The following is a 10,160-nucleotide window of genomic DNA, read 5'->3' as shown; positions in this document are numbered from 1 at the left end:
ATACCAAACAAATGCAATTTCACAAGGATATTTTTCTCCTTGTCCCTCCTGCCATCAGCAGCACATTGCCTCCTGGCGCAGGAATCCAAATCCAGCAGCACCCAAGCTAATCAAAGAGAGAGGCACTGGGTTCAGATACCTACTCCTCCTCTCAGGGCTCTGAGCATGGCCCTGATGGCTGGAAATGCCTCCAGCCTCACTGTGAAAGACATAAATTGCTGTAACGTACACAACACATGTAAGAGGTGACTCACAAAGAGGAGTCTGCTCACAGCCAGAGAAGAGGAGAGTCTCACGTGCATCTGACTGCAGGGGATTAGAAATAAGGCACGCGAGTTTTCGCCTCTGGTCCAGAGATGCACAAAGAGATGTTTCCATAGGTTCACAAGCTCTGGTGTCCACCCATGAACTCTCAAAGTCCTTGATAATGAAGATCACAAAGATCACATTTTTCTGCATTTCTCAATCTCCAGCCTCTCTCTACCTCTTTTAGAATACTCCCTCAATCTTCTGTGTGAAACCTCAGGAGTTCAGTTCTGTACCATCAAACATGACAAGATTCTGTCTTGATGTGCGTCTTTTTCTCCCTGCTTTTGTGCATCACTCTGGACAAGTCATACAGTATGTCTTCTTTGGCTTTCTTGCAAGAATCTGGCCCAGCAAGGCTTGGAGCTAATATTGGTATGAGATGTAAGATGGGCTGTTTTCAGTCCTGGATCAGTAAATACGGGAGGCTGCTACAGTAAGGAGCAGGGATAAGTTTCAAAGATGTGATGCACGAACAAACAAAATCAAAGTATTAATTTTTAAATAGCCATATGCCTCTGGAAGTTTGAGAATCACCGTTTGTTAGTGACAAACAACATTTGTTTGAAGTTCTGATGGGATATGATATCAAACCTGACTCTGGCTATATAAAGTCCAAAGTAAACTGGCCTGGCCTCATAACTTACCCTGCTCTGAGCAGGGGGGTAGACAAGGGACTTTGTGAGGTTCCTTCCCACCAAAAGGCTTCAACCATCCTACAACTCAGACTTGACTAACACAGCTATCTGCCTTTTCTTTCCAAACACCAAGTTTCCTGTGATTGGAGGGTGTCTATAAGCAATCACAACCAGAGGTGAAAGTCAGTGTTATGTCATCACAAAGCCTGGAAACCCAGTACTAAAATACATACACAGCATGATAATGGCTGGACTATAAATACCTACAGAGCAACTGTAAAATTTCATCCTGTCACGGGATCCAACTGCTGAACTTGAGCTATAACTAGAACTTGCAAGGAGAAAAGGAATGAGATTAAAAACCATGCATAGGGAAAGACAGACTTTCCTAGACTAGCTGCATATTGACAGACATCTGCAGGGCATCGTGTATTAGAGAACAAGAAGCGCACATATGAGTCAATACAGAGGGAAGGGTTGAGTGCTCCAGCAGATCCACTCCATTGGCATAACTAATAAGCCTTTGAGTTCATTTGAGATGAAAATCCAGGGTTAAGATTTATGATGCATTATTATTTCCAACTTACCAGTGAAACCAAATGAGAGAAAATGACTGAAAATGAACTCTGACTCAGGCCACAGGTGCCTTTTTTGAGTTGGGATAAACATGGGCCCACCACATGTGGGAATTGCTATCCACGAAGCAGGAAAAAAGGATTCCTGAAATCATAGAATCACCAAATGGTATGGTTTGGAAGGGACCTTAAAGATCCAACCCCCTTCTGTGGGCAGGACTGCCAGCCGTCAGGTCAGGCTGCTCTTGAGCACTTTCAGGGGTGGGGCATCCACAAATCCTTATGAAGCAGTGCCAGCAGCCAAAATGCAATGCACTTAAGTGGAAAACAAAAATTCATCTTGTAGTTCACAAGAAATTGCAGCAAATATCCAAACCCTGCTGACTCTTGAAACCATCAGCAAGTCCTAGCTACTTTCCTCCTCAGCCGTGGGCATGGGGTTTCCTCAGAGGCTTGCCAGGTCACTTCCAGACAAGCAATTACTGTACAAGAAAGAATGGGGGTTATTATCTTTGTCCCCTCTCCAGTGGGGTTTGTACAAATTTATTCAATTACTGCAGTGATGAGACTGGTGGAAGCAATGGGGTCATGATTGCAGTTGCCTTGGACCTTCGAGGGTCCCTGGGGAATTGTAGCCCTCTTCTCTAGGAATGCAGCTGCACACTTTCAACCTGCATTTATCTGACAAAGCAGCGCGTCTGGAATCGAAGTTCTGCACAACAGGATTCTTCATAATGGACTTGACAAATCTGGGGCAGTACAGAGAAAATCTCCTTGCAAGGGAACAGGTTCAGGTGCACTGACACGGATTTTCACTCTTCAGCAGATGGAGGGCTATTTGGAGGAGCAACACTGGAGATGGCGTCTTTGCCAAGACCTGCACCCTGGGGTTGAGGGGAAGGGAACTGTTAAATGGTAAAGTTATGCTGTTAAGAAACTCTCAGATAACTCCAAATCCATTCCTCTGCTCCAGCAGAAGGAATCAATGACCTTGAGCAGATATTTCTGTCATGGGGTTAGAGAACTTAAATAAAGAAAAAATTGTTGTCCTTGAGGAATGTGTGCAAGGAGAGTTCTGAGAGATGTCTGAAGTAAGAATCTAAGAGGAGGCAAGAAGTGTGCAGCTACCCAAGCAGATGGAAAGTGCTGACTGGTCCAACATTCATTTGTATGTGGATGGTGTAGTCTGGGAATGAGCTGCCAGGGATGACTGAGCGCGTTTTGTCCCTGGGGATTTCTGTATGGGATCCTTAGTCTGGAATCTCCCTATGAGCTCAGTGAAGTGTACACCAGTTCCAGACTGTGTTGCCATGCTCCATAACCTGTGGGAGATGAGCAGTGTAAGAACAGTCTCACAACCTTCATTCCTCTGAACTGAAGGAAACATCCCAGGGAGGAACAAAGTTCCACAGTTGTCATAAAGGAAAAAGCTAAGATGGGCAGACTTCAGCTTCTGATGAATGGCAGAAGGAGAGGGATGAGCAGGCTTTTCCTGTGGTGTGCTCCATCCTGCCAGCAGGCTTTGGACTGTAAGGCTGCTGAAGTACTGCTAACTCATTGTGGTACTTTGCTTGCTGTCACCCCATGGGTATAAGAGAGGAGTGAAGGCTCATTTGGGAAAAGGCAAAAAGAGAACGAGTATGGAAAAGATGTTGGACAGCAACCCAAGGGCAATCAGGTGTGGTCATGATGCTTTGGCTGAGATATATACTGAATAATACTTCCGAGCTGCCCGTAAAGTCAAGTAACTGGCAGAGGATGGCTCTGTATGCTAGCTCAGCATCTGTGTGCTACGATGAGAATACCACAGGGAATCAGACCATTCTCCTCACTGAAATGATCAACTCAAATAAAGTGAATTAACTTGATTTCCACCTCACCCTGCCTAAATCACCCTCCTTTGAAGTTCTCCTTCCTCATTCATGCTATGTCTGTGCCCTATATATAAAATCCATTGTGTCTCAAGGGCAGCTGGAGTAGAAACCACAGAAGGGACACAGAGGCCTTTTATCCTAAACAGACTTACAAAGAAAATTAATCCCGTTCTGGGACACTGTAACAGCTCTCAGATTAGAGAGTCAGAAGAAGGTAGCATGGCTGGACTGCTGACTATACCTCTGCTTGCTGCCCTTGAAAGGGTCTGATTCAGGGAACTTTGTTCACCCACAACAAAATGCTCAGTGAGTAAAAGGAAGGTGCAAAACGTTGTTCTGATGCTACCTAAGCACATCGTGTAACTTAAACTGTGGGATCAGTTCAACTCTGTAACTGTGAGTAGGCATAACCATAGTGGAATAAAATTGCTATAAGGAGTGAGGAAGGGTTTAGGGACTGACTTTTCTGTCATATCTCTCAGGGAAAAAAATCTCAACAAAAGCCACCAGTATTAATGAAAGCCATTTGGAACTTGATAGGAATTATTCTGCTGTTTTGTCAGCGTTGGTTGGAACACAGGGATTTTGGAAGATTTCCTTTGTAGAAACATATGTAGCAACACTGTGCTCTCTCCTCGGGGCTGTGAGATGCACAAACCTTTGGGAATTTGTATTTCTCTCAGGATCTGTTTTGTGCTCAGCTTTTCAGTCTTTTATGGGAGACCAAGAAACCCGCTTCACTGGTACTCAGTAACTGGATAAGAGGGCAAGAACACAGATACAAGTCCTACCTGTGTGCTCTGAGAGACCCAGAAGAATGGAAGGGAAATTTGGGTTGCCAGCTCTAAGCACTGCACTTCTAAAAATCACTTCTATGAGCCAGAAGAGGAGAAGCAGGAGGGATAAACACAGGAATTTTCAAACTGAGTTAAGCTACCAAATCCCAAAGGATGGGCTTTAAGAAAGTCCTTCTCAAATTATTAAATAGGTCATATCAGAGGAATGGAAAACAAGAAGGTGGGCTCTGTTGCCCACCACTTGCTTCTGTTGTGCCAAGGCATGAGATTTGCACATCTTGCTAGCAGGTCTCCATATCCACAGGTCTGCCAGGCCTATGGGGGGCTCTATGGAGTAGTAATTCAGTCGTGTGTCATGATGGTGTGAGGGTCCAGGACTGGAATGTGCAGGGGACATGGTAAGCAGGGACCAGCTCAGCGTGTAGGACTGAAATTTCCTAGTTGCATTTGCTGGTATTACACTTGGCTCTGACCAGAGATATTTGTTGCTCTTTCTTGGTAGCATACAAATGCTTCCTCCCGTGTAAAAGGAAGGAGAAGGAAGAGCTCAGCTGCAGGGGAAAACAGAGAAATCACAGAGCAAGGGAGGGAGCAGTGGAGGAAGGAGCAGGTGTAACATACGTCCTACAAGGTCCATCTGTTCCTCATTAACCAGATGTCCCCCACCCACCTCCTGAAGTGCCATTGACTGTACATTGTCAGGACAAGAAGGGGATAACAATGCCACCATGGCGCAGACATTCATACACCAACAGGAGTCCTGCCATGCAGCCATCCTTCCCTCTACTGCCCTTCCAGATTGGATGCCAAGTCCCTCTTTTCCTAATCAGCTTTTAAACAGTTACATCCTCATAATGCTTCTTGCATTATAATTGCCATGTGTTTCATTCCGCTCTGAAAATGGCAAGTTATTTCAGCCCTACTTATCAGAATCAGATCTTACTTCCTGTAAATGTGTCACCACTTCCTGAAGTCTTTAAGTAGGGGAGAGTGAATCCTTGATCTAAAAAGTGATTTCTGGTTGCCAAACTTCATCATTTTAAGAGTCAGCGAGTCCTTGGATTCACACCTTGTATCCAAAGAACAGCAAATAGATTTATGGACAATTCAACCTGCTAAAGATTATTCAGAAATGCAGGAAGAGCCATAAATTACTTTGTCTATGTTGTAAGCCAAGGATCATTTATAATAAGAGCCCATCGAACCATCTTTACTCCAAGGGTGATCTGTGCATTGGTCTGTGTGTGGGCATGTCAGCGTAGGAAGATTTTGTCTCACCCTAAGCTTTATTCACAGCCTGCTTATGGGAATTCTTCCCTCACCTCCATGCTCCTGATGAAACTAAAGCTCTCTGTCCTCTAAATCATACCCCATCACGGCTCATAAATTGCATTGTGCAATTGGAGCATCTGCTGAGCTGCAGCTGCAGATAATGTGATGCTTCCACCTACTTTCCTTCCACCTACAAAAACATGCAGGTTTTACTGTGCCATGAGTCCCTGACATCAGGAAGACAACCTGTATCCTGATCTTGTCTTGATGCTCTGAGCTCCTGTTCAAGAACCTTGAATGGGTGGAGGAGATTCAGGTGAGCAGACATCCTCCAGAACCAGCAGCCCAAGTCTCTTGCTTAGGCAAATGTCTCTACCTCATTCAAAGTCACTGTACCCACTGAGCTTTCAGTGCTACTGGATTAGCACTAGGTCTTCCCTGGATGTCAGTTTGGAATGTCAACTCAAGTTGTCCTGGGACCTCTGCATGAGTTGAGTGCCTCCTTGATGTTATGGTGCTGTTACATAGCTGTTGCTGAGGGAATAGTTTCAGTGTGGATATGTGCTGATTATTTGACAGGGGAGATAGAGAAGCTCTTCACACATCTCTGATGGTAGCTGGTCCTTGAATCCTTTTGGTCATGACTGAGATCCAACAGAAGGATGGTGGGATTGCTGAGGCCTCTGCATGTTATGAAAAGCTGAACAAAGCCATGTAGGGATGGAAAAGATTAAAGAAAGACTTGGATGAGGAACAAAAGCACAAACTTCATCAAGAGGCAGGTGAGAGTAGATGGCATAGAGGGGAGTGAATGTTCTCTGAAAGAAAAAGCTAAATTTAGTGAAGGGAATAACCATGTTCAGAAAAGACAAATTATGAGCTGGCAACCTGAAGGCAGGAGATCCCCCACAGAGTCAAAGAGAGAGGGAGCTGTGCACAGGGCATTGTGTTTGTTGTTTTCTCATGATCTGTATTTTCCAAGCAGTGCTGGGTTCAGACATTGTGTGCAAAGTTCATCTTTATTGTACATTTTTTACATCAAGCAGTGCCTGATGAAATAAGTGTAAGCCAGGAGGCTTGTGCCTCATGACAGCTTTCTGTGAGAGGCTGCATTTAAGCTACCTGGGGAAGTTGTATGAGCCTGCAGGGAGAGGCAACTGCAGCAGGAGGTCAAGCTCCTGGGAGGGGACAGTCAATAAAGGTTCTGTGCCCCTCAAACATCCCTCGAGACACCCAGTCAGGTGTTGTGCTCGTCTCTCTTTATGCTCCACAGGCTTAAAGCACAATGGAAAATCAGCACCTGGATTCTGGGGTAGCAATCTGAAGCATGTCCAATGACTGGCTCCCAGCCAGGTTTGTGACAATCTGACCCATCAAATTCAGAAAATCCCTTTTTAGTGTTCTACAGTTGACACTGGAAAAAATCTGGGAACATGCCTGGGAACTTAAGAGCTGAAGGTACTCACTGAACATCAGTGAGAAGAAAAAAACTAAGCAGGTGGAAAAGTAACAAATGATAACAAGATGGTTCCTTGTGCTGTTGCATGGTAGAAAACAAGCAATAGGAAGTTACAAAACTGTCTCTGCCTGCATCACATAACACACATGAGTTTGTGGCAATTTAATGTGGATGCACAGCAATTTGCTGTGGAAATTTAATGTGGATGCACAGCCACGGCTTACTTGTATGTTAGAACACACCTGAAAATTTCTCCAGGTGGCTTCCAACTCAAATGGACAGCCTCAGGAGGAAGCTGGTAAGCAAGATGTGGAAAGGCATACCTACAATGACTGCTGCTGCTATTAAACACCATCTGTTGCAGATGTACACAGGAATTCAGTATTGGATCCTGCTTACATCACAAAGGTTAAATGAAATAATCTGTTGCTTAGCCTCACATGCATCATTGCCAAACAGAAGAATCAGTGGTTTATGCTCACTTGTACCAGCTATGGATTTGACCTAGGATGCCAATAGAGGCCTTACCTCCCTGGTAGTCTCCCTGCCCAAGATTTCGACAGCATGGATTTTCTTTCTCTTTTTTTTTTTTTTTTCCTTTCCCTTTGTTTTATTTTATTTATTGTTTCTTCTTCTGTCCTGAAGCATTGTAGAATTGGCTTGTTATTTAACAAAACCTTTTCTAGGTACCAAGCATGCCTGCAACTGCAGTAAGAACAATACCCTGGTGTTCTCCCTTTCCATTTGGTTCTAAGAGTCTCTGAGTATCAAAGGGACTCTGCTTTGGAGAGAAAAAAAGAGATAATAATGAATGACTTAAAATAGCTCTGCTGAGGAAAATATGAGTTTGATTTCAGTTGCTGAGGGAATAAGATTTTTCCTGGCTCGCTCTCCGACTTCAGCAGAAGACTAGCTAGATCTGATGCAGTTCCTGCAGAGACCTCCCATGTGCAAAGAATCCAGGAGCTGGCAAGAAATACTGTAGAACTTGAATTGGTTCTAATACATTACTGATTGCATCCGTGACATTTCCATGGTTCTTTAGAGATCATCTATGTACTTCACACTTGGAAAACAAGACATGTCCTTCTGTATTGTGATAGGCAGTGAGGCCAAGTAAACAGAGCTCTGGAAAGATGGCGGAGGAGTAATATGGATACAGACCTAAGTCTTAGTAAAAAAATGAGTTCAGCTCTGTCACAGTCTTTGTATATTTGACAAACCATTTAGCCTTCCTGGGTCCCAAATTTTCCAAGTATATCATGGACACAGAAGCATTTCCAGGGACACTGGGTGCTGGGATACATCTAAGAGTGAGAAATAATACACTAGCAGAATGACTTCAGTTGCCCTGAGCAGAGAACAGCAACGTTATGCAGAGAAAGTACAAACTGAAACCTCACCAGAAGCATTGTTTTTCCCAATGGAAAATGGGACATTTCCTGCAGTAAATCATCTGCTAGTCCTTGTTTTTCTGACTAGCGATGGCACCAGTGGGCTGGGCATGTCATCCTGATTGGTACCAGTAAAAATTTCATACCATAATCTGCCACTGTATATTCTGGAGATGCCACGTGTCATAAAAAGTAAATTTACTTTTTGAGGGGCTTAAAAAGGTTACTGAAGCTATTGTTGTGTTCCTCCTCTGCGAAAGCAATCATCAATTTCTACTAAACTAATCACATAGACCATGGGATGCCATGGTATTCTTAAAAAAAAAGAGTGACCCTCAAATAGTTCTTCCATGCATAAAAATGTCAACATTTTAGATTCCTGTCATCTGAAGTGAGCTCTTTAGAGGAGCTGAGTATTTCCAGCTTTCTCAGTGATATCTGAAACAGTGTAGACAGTGTGGCAGCTAAAGGTGGCTTTATGCTGCCTTTGTGTTTTTCTGACCATTAGACCAGAAAACATTGGCTTAGTCTCTGATGCAGGTTAGAGTCACCTCAAGAAATCATAACTCAAAACAAGGTATCATTGAAGTCCCCCTGACTCCTGGCAGAGATGTATTGTTGTCAGTAATTTTTTTCTCTTGATCCCGTCCCCTAATTGAAGGGAATTTTATGCATTTGTTGGCTACATGGAGATTTCTCCTTAACAGGGTGATCTCCAAGCAGCCACTAAAACCAGCAATGTGCAGTCATGTTAGTAGAGGGCAGGATCCCTTTCTGACTCTATGGAGTCAGACAGCAATATAATCAACTGGAATAGCATGATGTTTTCTGCTCTGAAAAAGAGGTCACTGGCTCAAGACTAGACCTTGCCTGTTTTGGGCCTAGGGCAGGTGGTATTTTGAAGGGGACAAAACACAGAAATCAAAGTGTCTGTTTGAACTAAGAAATGAAACAAACGCACAATTTCCAGGGAAGGGGTATGAAGAGGTACTTCATCCATGAGAAGAGGCAATAACCAGGTGCGCCAAAATCTATGCAGCACACTGTTGTCATTATTCCTTCAATGCATTTCAGGACTCCTCCTGACAATTTCAGGAGATGATATCTAAGGGACCCTGCATGACCCCATGACCCAGCAAAAACCTGTATGACACAGCAGTACCTGATATAACCAGTGCAAAATCACCATGATAACCTAGTGTGACCCACTGGATTGACCCTGTGACAAGATTTGACTTATTACAAATGACATGGATTTAATCACTCACCAGAGAATGCCGAATGACGCAGCACAGCGATGCTCACTGTGGCCCTACTGAACTGGCACGCTCTGATTGGCTTAAGGAGCACACCCATTGGGTGATTCATCCAATTAACGAGCGGCCAATCCTCCCAAAGCTAATGAAATACAGCTCTATTTTACATGGAGCACTTTCTAGCAAGCCAGTTAGGCTTTTCTGCTGTTCTCATCACCCTGAAGTAGGAGCACACTGTAATTGATGGACAGTTCATTTGTGGTTGATGATAAAAGAAAACCTGGTTCCTAACAGGATACAGTTGAATAATTTGTGAAATTATGATCAAAATTTAAATTTTCAGCCAGCTAATTAATTACTGTATAGGTTTAGTGTACACTGAATGTGTCTTTCATTCCAAAACACTGAGTTAGAACTATTAAGGACTATGAATACTGAGTCTATCAGAATTATGCTGCAAAACACATAAGCTGTATCTTCAATATAGTTTGAAATTTCCTGCAGACTATGGGAAAGACGTTGTGGTTCTTCAGTACTTGTCACACAGAGCACAGATGTGGGGCTTGGCCCTTAAATTACTTCCAGTTGT

The 10,160-nt window shown here is 43.7% G+C and overlaps 1 protein-coding gene across 2 annotated transcripts in view; it reads right to left on the bottom strand.

Moving 5' to 3' along the window:
- CACNG2 (calcium voltage-gated channel auxiliary subunit gamma 2) overlaps window positions 1–10,160 on the bottom strand; it is a 47,246-nt gene that overhangs the window by 21,423 nt on the left and 15,663 nt on the right. The window lies entirely within an intron of this gene.

Source organism: Coturnix japonica, chromosome 1, assembly GCF_001577835.2.
Source record: "Coturnix japonica isolate 7356 chromosome 1, Coturnix japonica 2.1, whole genome shotgun sequence".
NCBI classification, from domain to species: domain Eukaryota; kingdom Metazoa; phylum Chordata; class Aves; order Galliformes; family Phasianidae; genus Coturnix; species Coturnix japonica.
This window is presented reverse-complemented; position numbering and strand designations above follow the sequence as displayed.